Raw genomic sequence first — 14443 nt, 5'->3', positions numbered from 1 at the left:
TAAAGCACCAGTCTCTCCTCATGGTAGCAAAGAATACCAGTCAAGCATGCAAGAAAGAGGAATTAACACTGAGCTACGGCATCTCACAAACCGAAAGTAAGCTATTCCTGGGTAACAAGGGCATCGGCCCTGCCTGGTATTTTATAGAGCTAATGAGAGAAAACAAAGCTTTGTAGAATTTACTTAATGTTTTGATATAATACAGATAGAATGAAAACCAGCTAAGCATAATTCACATTTAGAAAGACAAAAAGAAATATCAAGACCAGACCAGAACAGAGACTAATCTTTTATTAGATCAAAGAGTTATTACCAGTTCTTCTATATGTCTGTGGGTGTGGGTGTGCACACAGGTGTGTGTGTGTGTGAATGTGTGTGTGTGTGTGCGTGGGGGGGTGTTGGTTTGGGCCTGGGGAGGAAGCAAGAGAACCAAAATTCATTGAGCATCTAATACGTGTCACACACTGCATTTTGCATTTTACTTATAAAATTTAATCCACACATAATGCTACATAATCCTATGATGTAGATATTATTATCATCATTTTGCAAATTAGAAAAGAGAAGCTCTGGAGGCTTCAGCTCACACTACTAATAAGTGGCAGAGTCGAGGCTGAAATCTATTATGTTGAATGCCAGAGTCCGTGATCATACTTCTAATCCTAACAAATTTATGGCTCAGTAACCATCAGACATAAATTTGTCTAAAATCTTCCAGTTATGGGAATATAGGTGTGTCTGACACATTTCCAAGACATTGTCCTTCCAAGAATCTCATCCACTTATAAGAAATAACTGAGAAAGCCTCAGGAAGGCAAATAAGATGACCTTGTATTAGTTTCCCAAGCTGCATAATATGTTACCCCAAACTTAATGGTTTAAAATAATGAACATTTATTATGTCAGAGATTTTGTGGATCAGGAGTCTATGCAAAGCATAGCTGTACCCTTTGCTCAGGGTTTCACAGGCTGTAGTCAAGGTGTTGTCAGGCTGAAGGAACTTTCTGGAGCTCAAGGTTCTCTTCTGAGTCTACATGGTTGTTGGAAGAATTCAGTCTCTGTGGTCATCAGATGAAGGTCCCTATTTCCTTGCTAGTTGCCAGCCAGAGGCTCCTATCAGCTCCTAGAGGCCACCTCCAAGTCACAGGCTCATGACCCATTTGTAACATGGTGTCATTTCTTCCAAGCCAGCAAGAGAATCTCTCACTCAGTCTCACAAGATAGACAGAGTCTTCTAACATAACCTAATCAAGGAAGTGACAATCCTATCACCCTTGCCATACTTTATAGACTAGAAGTACGTCACAGGTTCTATCTGTGCCCAGGAGGAAGGGGTTATACAAGGGTATGACTTGGGGGTTACTAAAGGGTGAGTCCCCCACAGACCTTGGTATAGACTGAATGTTTTTGTCCTTGCCTGCAAAATTCATATGTTGAAACCCTACCTCGTAATGTGATGGTATTAGGAAGTGGGGTCTTAGGGAGGTAATTAGAATTAGATGAGATCACAAGGTTGGAACTTCTAAGAGTCCCGAGGGAGCTTGCTTCCTTTCACCAAGTGATGACACAGTGAAAAGATAGCGATCTATGAGCTGGGAAGCAGGCTGTTACCAGCCATAGAGCCTGACCATGCAGGCGACCTAATCTCAGACTTCCAGCCTCAAGGACTATGAGAAATAAATTTCTGTTGTTTATAAGCCACGAAGTGTATGGTATTTTGATATAGCAGCCTGAATGGAATAAGACAGATCTCAAGGAAAAAAGTTTTAGTAGTGATTTTAGTTATCCAGTTATCAATGAGTTTTCACTTCATTCTAAATCAATTGCAATTTCTGACATGGAACAAGTACAAAGGCGTTATCCAGCTGGATTTTAATTGTTCCATGGGGGGAAAACAAACTCAATTATGAAGGTATTACAAGCAAACCACCAAAAAAAGTAATATAAATTTCATCCTTTTGATGATCCAGATAATCCAGTTAGATTATCTGCTCTGCTCCTTTGTTTTAGGACTCCAAATTACGTCACTATCTTGAAGCATCAACAGATGGACCCAAATAGCTGTATGAACTCCCCAGAGCTGGCAATTCAGCTGCTTCCAGAGAGTTAGTATTCAATCTTGCCCTTTTTGAGCACAAGGATAGGTCAAAATAGTACTACTGGAAGCTTGTTTTTCTCCTTATATTTTAGTTAACAAAAATGTAAGAGATTACAACCAAAAAAAAAAATCAACTAACATATAAATGACTTGTTATTATTTTTACAGTTATTTCATTGACTACCACTGTTTACTCAAAACTATTTGTAGAAATTTTATTTTCTGGGGAAGAAAAAAAGAAATCTTGCTAGTTCCTTTAGATTTTTTGAGAAAACCCATTTTGTTTTCGTAATTGTTTGCTATAGTTAAAGAGGGTAAAGTACAGGAATTAACTGTTTACTGTACACTCAAAGATTGTGCTGGGCACTTTTTATGCTCCTTTATTGACACTGAAAACAAGGATCAGATATGATAAGTAATCTACTTCAGGTTACTCGTTAATGTGTGGTGATGGCATTGTGCCAATCCAGGCAGATTTAAATCCAGGTTTCTTTGTTGTTTGCTTTCTAATCTCCAAACTGTCACTCAAAAAGAAGGGAACTTCAGATGGGTGATAAAATTAACTCAAATTATGCTGCTAAATAAATATGTGAACTTGAAGGGAGCAAATATTAAAAGTCCGTCACCAAAAGTTTATAGAAAGTGTAAAGTAAACATGTAATGAATATAACCAGCCCCCAAATGTAGATTTTTGCCTACGGTGTTAAAATAATTGGGTTACAAAAATTTCAATATAGGATTTCACACACGCAGGAATATATATATACACAGATACACACATATATGTACTTGTATATAGCATATGCATATACATGTATAGCAGATATACATATATCCTGCTTCTCTGGAAAAATTTGAAGATCTGACAACAGTCTCCAGATTTTCTTCCTAGCAATAACCAGAGCTACCCACTTTAGGCAAATTATAAAGTGGCAATGTTTATTCAGGATTCTCTTCACAGGTAAAGAAAAATAAAAGGTCAAGTAAGAAAGTGTACTGAGGTTTCACCATCTACACTCTAGACACCCAGGTATCCTTATGCATCAGTAACTTTGAGGAGAGATGGGTCAACTGGTCCCCCAGTGACCTGGGAATGATGTACTATGGGATACATAGTATTTAATTTATCCCAGAGTCAATTCTCCTCTCATTTGGAGAGACTGGGATATTATGGGCCATGTAGACTCTCTGATACACTCAGAATGAAGCCCCTTCCTCAATGACCATGAGGTAATTCCAAAGCAGGGCTTTCTGGGAGGAACATCAACTTTGAAGATTACACATTTGTCTCTACCATACCACTTACGTACCAAGTTGTATGAACTGCAAAAACAGAGGAGGCAAATTACTTAAAGAAAGCTGACAATTTTCTTTTTCCTGGCAAAATACAGCTTTGCACACACCAGCAATACCAAAAGAAGGCTGTTAGAATTTAAAACAGCCATCTTAATAAACACACTATAACTAGAGAAAATTTGAATGCAGTTCATGGTCCTGAAATCTTTGTGTTTCAAATATCAGATGCTTTTATTTTCCATACCTCTCAATGAGTAAATTATAATACAATATAGTTTTTTAAAGCAGTGCTTCAGAAAACACATGGTCATTGGAGTTAAGACAATATGAGCTAAAAATCTCAGCCCTGCCAATATCTAATGATGTAATCTTAGTGGGTGTGTGAGTGGGGGGCAATCTAACCTCTCTAAGCCTTAGTTTCCTCATTTATAAAATACAGATAATAATAACTATTGGCCAGACTACTGTGATGGTTAAATGAGAGTAGGTACGTATAGTATCTAGCACAGAGAACGGAGCATCACAGGTACTAATTGGTAGCTTTGGTTACTGGTCTCTGCATCACATATGATAATGTCTTAATACATGCTGTGTGCTGCCCTGTTGATACAGTACAGCAGCTCTGAAACCTGAGTGAGATCAGAATCACCTGGAGAGCTCGTTAAAACCCACAGGACTGGGCTTGAGCCTCAGAGTTTTGAGTTTCTGAGTCTGGGGTGTGACTCAATAATTTGCATTTCAAACAGGTGTCCAGGACAGTCCAATGCTGAGGGTGCAGGCCAAAGAACCAAGTACTAAGGGAGAAGAATGTGCCCTTCTTTTAGAGGAAGCCGATGGGAATATAAGACTCAGATCTACCAGTTACCAGGCACATAACAGTTCAGAATCAAAGGATCAACGTAATATTAAAAAGAACAGTGATTGGATGTCAAAGGCTCTAGTGATAGGAATAACTTATATGACAACTGGCAAACATTTCTCTATCTGGGACCCAGATTTCCATCGGTAAAATAAGTAGTTAGATGGTATTTGTGTTCTTTTCTATACTTTCACATATTTTTAAGTATACCAATGTCCTCAAATATCGTGGATAGTTATTATGAAACAGAAAGTGAGCGAAATGCAAACAATAACTCTGGTCCTGAAAATATTCAGAGCCTTGTTAAAAGCCCTGTGCCTAGTTCTCTTTCTGACCCCGATAATGTGACTCAGAGTTGAACGAAAATAAAATAAGGAAAAAAAAAAAAGGAACATAAATCAGAGGCATTCATACAACATATGGCATTCATTTATTCATTATTCATTCAACGGAGTGTTTTTTTCAGTACCTCTTATGTTCCAGACATTGTGAAAGACCTTGGGAAAACAGGGTGAAGGAGACAAGACAGGGTGATGGCATCAGACTACCAGGACACTAATCCATTTATTTCTCATAGAACTTATGTTACATTGTGGCATTTCTTGAGAATCAAGGGTCCCTAATCCATATAATGCACCTGGCTAGGACACAATTTAGATGGATCAAGAATGAAAACCCACATTGATTGGAAGCAGGGCCCCCAAGTCCAAGTCAGATGAACAAGAAGAGGGACTGAAGATTAGTTATCAGATCCAGAAAGTGAAAACTTATTATTTCAGAGACTAATGGTCTCCCAAGAACTATCCTCTTCCTCATAGTTATAAGAACCTTCCTAGTGTAGAGAGGCACATGGCATTCCACAGAAAAGATGTCTTCCCGCTTCCCTTGCAGCCAGATGTAACCCTGTGATTAAGTTCAGGATGATGGATGGGAAGCAGAAGTGAAATATTCAGTTTCTGGGTCATAATCTTATACAAGTAGACAGGTTGCTTGCTTTCCACATGCTTTGAATCTCTTCCTACAAACTGGAATGTTACCTTAGTGGTTTTGGCCATGTGGACAAGAAGAACACTGTTAAGATTCCTGAGTCTCTGGGGGAACTTGTGAAACAGAATCGCCCTATCTCCTGGATCTATACAGCAGCTCAGACTTTTATGGGAGAGAAAAGTGTTTAAGCCAATGTACTTTAAATCTGTTTGTTAGACTATCTTAGGGTACATCCTATCTAATAGAGGTATCTATAATTGGATCCTATCTACTAAGCCAACATTTAGAAGACAGAGAACCATATCCATTTTTGCTCATGACAGTAGTTCCAGCATTTAGCACAGTGCCTGGAACATATTAAGTGCTAAATATATAAGTAAATTCAATGGAATAGAATGAAAGAGATGTGGCTTCTGACTTAAAGGCAAACCATTGCACTATCAGGACACAGGCATGAAGACAAAAGTAAAGAATAGCGTTCTTTTTTCAATCATATTAATGCACATTCTTCCTATTCTCCAAAGATACATTATATTTCATATTTTTAAAATTCTTAATTGGCAAAAGTTTAAGTTACTCTGACATCCTTTCTGATAACCAAGGAAAATTGTTATCAGGTGCTAAGCTTGTCAGAGAATAGGGTGAAAATAGCCACTGAATCTCTACTGTATTTCTTGTGCTATTATTGCTTTCCAAACTAAACTATTAAACATTTTTTGAATGCATACAACAAAAGTTAGCAATATGTTTTTGAAGAAGTACCAAATTATTGGTGCCTTTTTTTTTTTTTTTGGTGTGTTAGTGGGGTTATTTTGATTTATGCACACAGAAAAACAAGTATGTATATATACCGACACCATGTGCACTTAAAACTTAATTAAAATATCACATTTACCTTCCAACAGATTATAAAATAGGGGCCTTTCCTTTCTCTTCCCAGAGATTTGTTTATACTGGGAATATTAGATATCTATCCCTCTCACTCCCTCTTCATCTCCCTCTCTCTCAATCTCTCAGGAGGAGGCGGTGGCAGCTGTGTAGAAATTCCTATATAAACTCTGACATTCGTAATTTCTTCTAGGGAGGGTAAAAACTCCTTTGCATGTACAGGATGACATCTGGCTTTTATAGCACAGCCTTGAGAGGGGAGAAGGAGACATGGGTAACTGATACAGTTATTGCCGTAAGTAACAATACTCTGCCTCTGTTCTAGAAAGTTCATGTTTGCTTTCAGGACAAAACAAATGAATATAGATATTAAAAACTTATAATGAGCTATAAAAGAAGCAAAGATCTATGAACACCATTAGAAAAGTTGTATGCTATGGATATAGTAGCTGAGTCTATGTTTTTATTCCCCACTTGTTACCATATTTACCAAAAGAAAAGGTGTCATTTCTAAGGCACTTCAACCAATGAGTTTCATCCTCCTCAAAGAGCCAAGAAACAGAGAAGTAGCAATTGTACAAGAATTGCTCTGTGACTAATGCTCTTCTCTAACATTTGCCCCATGTCTCATTTCAATTCTTTGTCATATATAGCTGCACAGTCAAAAGACTTCTTTGGCCATTCAAATCTCTACCACACTTGGGATGTTAGTGAAGAAATGTTACACAATATATTAAACATGGTTCACTGCAAACAAAAGAATAAAAAGTGTTTTTCTCAATTTTGCTCTTTCATGAAGAATTATTGCCTCTTTTCACCGCTAATCCCATTAGCGTCTTCCTGCTTCCTCAGAAATTATTCTTTAACAAATATGCTTTCCTTTTCTGGTATCTTCAGTCTCTCAGCTGCCTGCTTTGTGTCCCTTTGTCTCTCCACCTCCTCTCTTCTTTTTGTGTATCAGTCATCTGTTTCTTTTGCTATTTCTATCTCTGTTTTTATAACTGTCTTTATCCTCCTGTCTCCTCTCTCTCTCTCTCTCTCTCTCTCTCTCTCTCTCTCTCTCTCTCTCTCTCTCCATACACCCCATCTCCAGCATCCAGCATTTCCTCTCTGGTGGAGAGGAAAAGACAGATTCTCCCGACTTTTAAAAATATATTCTTCCCTTTATCTATGAGGTTGCAGTCACTAACCACCCAAGAGCTCTCCTTTGCAAGACAACTTTATAGAAAAGGAGTCCACATAAGAATTGAGAAATTAACAACTACAATTTAATATATATATATATATATATATATATATATATATATGCATACATACATATATATGCTTATATATGTGTGTGTGTGTGTGTGTGTATATATATATATATATATATATATATATATATATATACACACACAAGAAGTGGAGTACAGCAGCATTAGGAACAGAGACAGTGGAAATGTAATGGCTCTGCAATGTCAGAGGGGTAGTAGATTGGGGGAGGGGAGTTATCACTGTGTGAGGGATATAAATGATAAATGTCTAACTATTATATTGTTTTGCGCACCTGAAACTAATAAAAAATATTTAAAAAAGCATTTGATTAAGAAAAATAAAAGAATTGAGAAGTTAAAGTTGAAAAACTCAGAGGTAAATCTGAAAGAGGACTATCAAAACAAAGCAGCAAGCGCCAAATCGAATAAGGCAGAGATCACAGAGACCTTGTCATCTTTGGTAACTTGGCGAGAGCAGTTTCCACAGAGTGGTGTGCACAGAAGTGGATTCCGGTGAGTTGGGGAATGAACAGGAGATGAAGAAGAGAAAACAGACAGTTTAATAGCGATAAATATGTATTTAGTGCCTATACTATGTCAGAAGCTGTGCTAAACTTTAGAAATACAATTGGAAGCAAGCCTGACAGTCTCTGCCTATAGGGAGCTTCCAGTCTAGTGGGAAATGAGACAAGGTAAAAAGAGAGTGATGATGATTTGACAAAGAAAATACAGGGTGATGTAAAAGCATGGCAGAGGGGCACTGACACTGGATTCAGGGTGGTGACAATGAAATAGGGTGAAGACTGCAAATTCAACGTCTCCTCCTCTTATTGGGCACACAGCTAGATAACATTTTCAGCTTCGTATACAATTAGGGGTGGCCATGTACCGTAACTGAGTTGAGTTCTAGCCAGTGAAATATGAACAGAAGGGAAACAAACACACCACTTCCAAGCCTGCCCAGTAAAAGTTCCTCCTTGCTTTCATCCCCTTCTGCTATTTGGAGACCTTAGATGCCACAAGATGAATGTGGCAGAGCCGTCATCAGTCGGGCTCTTCAGATCACTGAATAGAGCTGACACTTTCCCTTGTCCATTTATTTACTCCTCCCCAACCTGATAAACAAGAAATAAACTTCGATTGTGTTTGAACCTTGAATGGTCTGTTTGTTTGTTTGCTTGTTTGGTCACCAAAATTATCCTAACTAATGTATATGAATTGAAGTTAGTTATCCTAACTAATGTATGTGTTTATGAAGGATGTGAAGAAGTTAGCCCAAGAAAAACAATGACATTAGGGGTTTATATGTCCACATATCAACTAGACAGATGGCAGGATGTTTGACTCTGTCAATTCAATTTTATACCCCTGTGAAATAGCATAGTGCCTAATAAATATTCATTGAATGAAAATTAATTAATGAGCTAACTCAGGAGTGAGACTTTTGTATTTTTTTCTTTATTTTAGGTTTATAAACAGTGAATCTAGACAACTGTCATCATTTGCATTTTCTTCATTTTATTAAGCTTAGTCATTCTCCTCTGAATCCAGTAATGCTCTCACATGTACAGCATTGATAAACATATCCCCAATATTTAGCTGTATCAATGGCATTCACATATGATTTTCCAACTTCATGACCCTAATACAGTCTGTGTGGATGCCATAAATATTAATTTATAGTGGCTATGTTATCTCTCTTACATTTAGACACAAAAATATGGAAGAAAAATGTTTAGTAAATTTGTATCAAGTCCTTGGATTGTATTTTTTAATGATACTTTTAGAATTTTTCACTTGTCTGTGCTGTTTAATATTATCAGATCAAATTTAAATCAGTATAGCATTTAATAAATGAAAATCAATTATGGTATTACTTATTCATTCTTTAGATTAGCTAAAGGCATAATTATTAAAGTTAAATTATTCTAATTATTGCATTAAAATAGTTGCATAGGCATCTCTATCTTAAATATTATTTTATTACTATTTGCTGTATTACTCCCGAAATTAGGGGGCCATACTATTTGTTTAATTATTTATATATACACATATATATATACATATATATGCATATATACATATACATACTCATATAGAGAGACATATATATATAGAGATATATACATTATAGTATTGGCAGATTTAATATTAAACAATTCAACAGTTAAGGTTTCCATCAAGACTTTTGAAGTCTTGAGACTATAAGAATGAATAATTCAGGATCCTTGCCCCAAGGAGATCATTATCTAGTAGCAGACACAGGCTTAAATAGCAATAAAAATACGAACAGTGCCAAAAGAGATATAAGTATAACATGTTATGTCAATACAGATGAGAGAGCAATTATTTTTGCTAAGCAGTAGGGAAGGTAAGTTAAGGCTTCACATTGTGGTGACCCTACAGCGGAAACTTGAAATGAGTATCAATTTCCCAGTAGAATGGCAGACATGTCAAGAGCATTTCAGATGGGGAGAAACAACTTCATATAAGTACCAGAAGCATAAAAGTGGCCAGCACATTTGGAAACAATGACTAGTAAAACATTCTAAAATATTTTGTAAGCAATTCCGTAAGCAACTTTATTTTGTAAGCGATGTGAAGGATGGATTAGGGGAGGAAGAATTAAGCGGAAGAGGGACATTGGCTAACTACCCTTGATGATACCCCAAATGAGGTCTGAGGACCTGGAAAAGGTCAGTGGGAATGGAAAGAACAGACATTTCAGAAACAGAAACAATTGGACTCGATCCCGAAAGAGGAAGAAGTTACCTAATTTCTAGGTTAGGTAACTGAGGGAATAGTAACTGCATAAGTAAGTAAGAATTACTCAGTGAAGAGCAAGTTTGCATAGATCATAAAACTACATTGGACATATTGAATTTGAGGTATCTGTGGAGTAATCTGAAGGACACAATGTACATAAATGAGTATATGGACCAAGAGCTTAGAAGCAAGGAACAAGCTTCCAGTTATAAAATATGTAAGTCATGGGGATGTGATGTGCAGCACGGTGACTATAGTTCATAATACTGTGTTGCATATTTGAAAGTTTCTGACAGATTGATCTAACAGATCTTAAAAGTTCTTATCACAAGAAAAAAAAAGGTCTTGTAACTATGTATGGTGATAAATGTTAACCAGACTTATTGTGGTGATCATTTCACAATACACACAAATATCAAATCACTATGAATCTGAATCAAATCTGACAGTAATATAACATGTCAATTATACCTCAACAAAAAATGTATATTTGAAGTAGATCATTGAAATATATTTATAAATCAATAAAAAAATAAGGTGTAGTTAGCCAGTATGATATGGATGTGGGAGTCCTTAGGCATTGAATTGTGAAAGAAGATGAAAAGCCAAAGGAGGAAGAACCTTTATAAAATACATATTTGAAGGGTAGAGAGTGATGACCAATAAAAGAGACAGATAATGAATGCTTGGTCACCGAAGTCGGAGGGAACCAGGAAATAGTTGGCTTCAACCCAGTCTAACATCACCATCACTCCCCACCAGCCAATAATATTCATGACACTAGTCCTAGATTCATTCTGTTGTTCCCAGATTTCTCCTACTTTGATCCAGTTCTATACTGGTTCTTAGCATTTGCTTCCATCTCTCATTTAGATCTCCCTCTCATTACGATTTAGAATTAGTACCTGACCTTCTGGCTCCAATTTCTAGATTCCAATCTCGTCTTCAGGAGCTTTGGGTTGGATTATTTTGCTGTCTTTCTTTTTTGCACGATAAACGATAAAAATAAACTTCTCCATGTAACCAATCCCTTAGAAACTAGCGGTGACCCACGCCAACTAACACTAATGAAAACTAACTTGCAGGAGGGGCAGGAGAGGGCAGAGAGGGACGGGGGTGGGGGGCGGGAGTGGGGGTGGTAGGGGCGCAGCCAAAGGCTCTGGGGCTGGCAGGGCTGCTGCAGCTCTCGCTGGACCTGACGGAGTCCAGCCAAGCAGAGCGCTTGCTACTCTCTGGAGAAGGTGAGAAAGCCAAAGGGGATGTGGCAGCTCTCAATCGCATTCAACTGGCTGAGGAGTTGGTCAAGGCTCAAGAACCAGGAGGCAGAAAAGGCTGCTGATGAGAGCGAGAGAGGAATGAATGAAGGTGATAGAAAACCGGACCACGAAAGATGAGAAGATGGAGATCCAGGAGCTGCAGCTCCAAGACCGAGCACACTGCAGAGGAGGTCCACCGCAAACACACAGATAGAAGGAGGTAGCTAGTAAGTTGGTCATCTCGGAGGGCGAGCTGGAGAGGGCAGAGGAGCGTGCAGAGGGGACCTGGAAGAATTCAAGAATGTCACTAACAACTCGAAGTCGCTGCAGGCTGCATCTTACAAGTATTCTGAAAAGGAAGATAAATATGAAGAAGAAATTAAACTTCTATCTCACAAACTCAAAGAGGCTGAGACCCATGCTGAATTTGTGGACAGAATGGTTGCAAAACTGGAAAAGACAGTGGATGACCTGGAAGAAAATCTTGCCCAGGCCAAAGAAGAGACCGTGGACTTACAGCAGACAATGGGCCAGAAACTAAATGAACTTCACTGTCTATAAGCAAAACAGAAGTGCCTTGTTCCTACAGAAGCTCCAGACTTCCATGTTTTTCTCCTCTCATGAGAAGTTTCTTGTGTTACTGCATCTGTGCTTTGCTGGAAATGTCAAGTGAATTATGAATATGTGACCAAATATTTTGTATCACAGGAGCTTTGAGCACCAGTTAAATCTAATTCCTTCCTTTTGTCCCTGTTGGCAACCAGCTATTTCAGCTCTATTTTTATTCTTAAATTGCATTTATTCCTAAGGTAGGCAGCTGTTTCCTATTGAACATAGTCTCTTAAGACTGGGGGCATTTGGTTCGTGGGAGGTTAGACAACCCCACACTTGCAAAACAGACTCCAATATCTACATAGTCACTGGTCAATTTAAAAGGTTGAAGAATAGAACCTCTGGGCCATGGTTGGACACACGACAGGAAGCCAGGGACCACATTAAAATGGGTGGGGACTTTCGGTGCACAGCAAAGAAACCCAGGGGTGGGGGTGAGGAGAGGAGGCACTATTGTGGGAAATCATAAACCACAGATAGATTAATCTAATCATCCTGGCATGATTAGGTTTGTTCTACCACTCAGAACAAACATCCTCTGAGCAGTCAGCATGAAAATGCTTGGGAAATTGTCATAATATTTACTCTGATATGAGGCCATCCACTCAGCAGGAATGAATATGGTAGAATTTAGTCCTGTCCAGGGAAGCCTATCAAAAAGACTGCTAGCCATCAATAATTGAGCAAGAGCATTTTTCTATTAATAAATACTGGGCAGAAGTGGCCTCTCTGGCAGCAGAGAAAAAGCAACTGGCTTAACTTCATCTCATCTGTACTTTAGGGAAGATTGGTAAATTGGTAGGAAAATGGTAAACTGAAGATTTATTTATCTAGGACTTTAATTCCTCCTTCAGAGCCAAGTTAATAAAAGACCAGGAAACTCCTGATTAGACTGGATATGGAGTATTTTTGTAGACAGGGCTGCATGTTTTTGCTTTGTTATATTTTTGTTTTCTCACTTAACATCTCAGAGCTGAAATATTCCATATTCCCCAGCAGCATGGGGAGCCAACTCAAGTTTACAATTCTGACTAAAAACCACCCTGCTTCTAACTTATCTGATTCATCTGCCCCTCGTTCCTTTTTATTATGCGTCACACTACCCAGGAGATACACTAGCAAATTGCAAATTGTGTGATTGAATAAAACCCACACTTCATTTAGATTCTTGCAACTGTATCATGTGCAATGGTGTCACTTTTTCTACATTTTGGTCAAATAATTTTTACATAAACTACCAAAAAAAAAAAAAAAGGAACGTAACATGTATACATATTTCTACTAACTCCATCTTCAGATGAAGGAACTGAGATCACATAGAGGTAAGAGTGAGCTAGGATCCCAGCCTGGCAGTCTGGCTCCAGGGTCTGCCTTCTTAACCACTATGTTATGGTACCCTCAAGGATAGATTTTGAAAATTCCCAGCTTAAAAATCAGGGAAGGCAGATATTCAAGAAAAATTCAATAAATACTTAATATTTCCAAACATTATAGAGAATTAAGAAATGGGGGCTAAAAAATAAGCCAGTGAACTAACCATTTAAGGGGTCCATAGCATCCTACCTACTAGAGAGGTATAGTGACAAAATTGGGACTGTCTGTGAAATGAGAATTTAAATAGTATGTGTTGGGATTAAATTCAGATTACTCTATCCAGAAGTTTGATGATAAAGAAAGAGTCAGAGAGGTAGTTTGAGGGACAGGGACATTCTAAAAAACACTTTTTTACATATGAATTTGGTGGGAGGTCTTCTATAAGCAGGGGAGCAAATACTGTTGGAGGAAGAGAGACAGTAGATGCAAAATAGATAATTGACAGCGCCCCTGATGGAGGGGGGGAGTCTAAGGGGGGAAGGGAGGAGGGGAGGAGGGGAGGGAGTTAAGAACACAGGTGGGTGGCCAACCTCCTCTGGGAGTCCCTCATGGAGGAACTGTAGAATAGACTACAGATGACAGAGTTAGAAGGCGGAAGGGGAAATTGAGAGCTCACACGCCTGAGGCCATCTGTTTTCCCCAGGAAGCAGAAGGTAAGGCCTTCTGCAAAGAACGGGGCCGGTGAAGTGGAATTGGGAGCTTGCAATGAAAGCTGTAAAAGGATTGTAACAGCCACCATGGGACATGGGACAGGGAGCTGATGAGCCACATAAGTAAAAGGATTGCTAAGTAGTGACAAGGGCCCAGCTGAAGATGAAGCTCATAAACTTATAATGGAGGAAATCAGTGTGATTATATGATTTCTCCAGCTGGGCTCAGCCTTCCAAGAAGAGCAAAGAAAATAGTCAGTTGGGTTGATCTGAATGAGGGTTTGGAAAATGGGTCTGCAGAGGACAAGAAGGTAAGAAAATAGAGAACCGCTGAGACTGTCTGCCATCATTTTCATGGGTCCAGGCTAAATAGGGGAAAAAATATCCAGGCAGAGAATGAC

General features: G+C 38.4%; 1 protein-coding gene and 1 pseudogene across 18 annotated transcripts in view; one reads left to right on the top strand and one right to left on the bottom strand.

The window, feature by feature from the left end:
• The window catches only part of MAPK10 (mitogen-activated protein kinase 10), a 287949-nt gene that overhangs the window by 98513 nt on the left and 174993 nt on the right, over window positions 1-14443 (bottom strand). The window lies entirely within an intron of this gene.
• LOC109447206 (uncharacterized) lies at window positions 47-11967 on the top strand (annotated as a pseudogene).

The sequence above is a fragment of the Rhinolophus sinicus genome, linkage group LG02 (assembly GCF_036562045.2).
Source record: "Rhinolophus sinicus isolate RSC01 linkage group LG02, ASM3656204v1, whole genome shotgun sequence".
In the NCBI taxonomy this organism is placed as follows: domain Eukaryota; kingdom Metazoa; phylum Chordata; class Mammalia; order Chiroptera; family Rhinolophidae; genus Rhinolophus; species Rhinolophus sinicus.
This window is presented reverse-complemented; position numbering and strand designations above follow the sequence as displayed.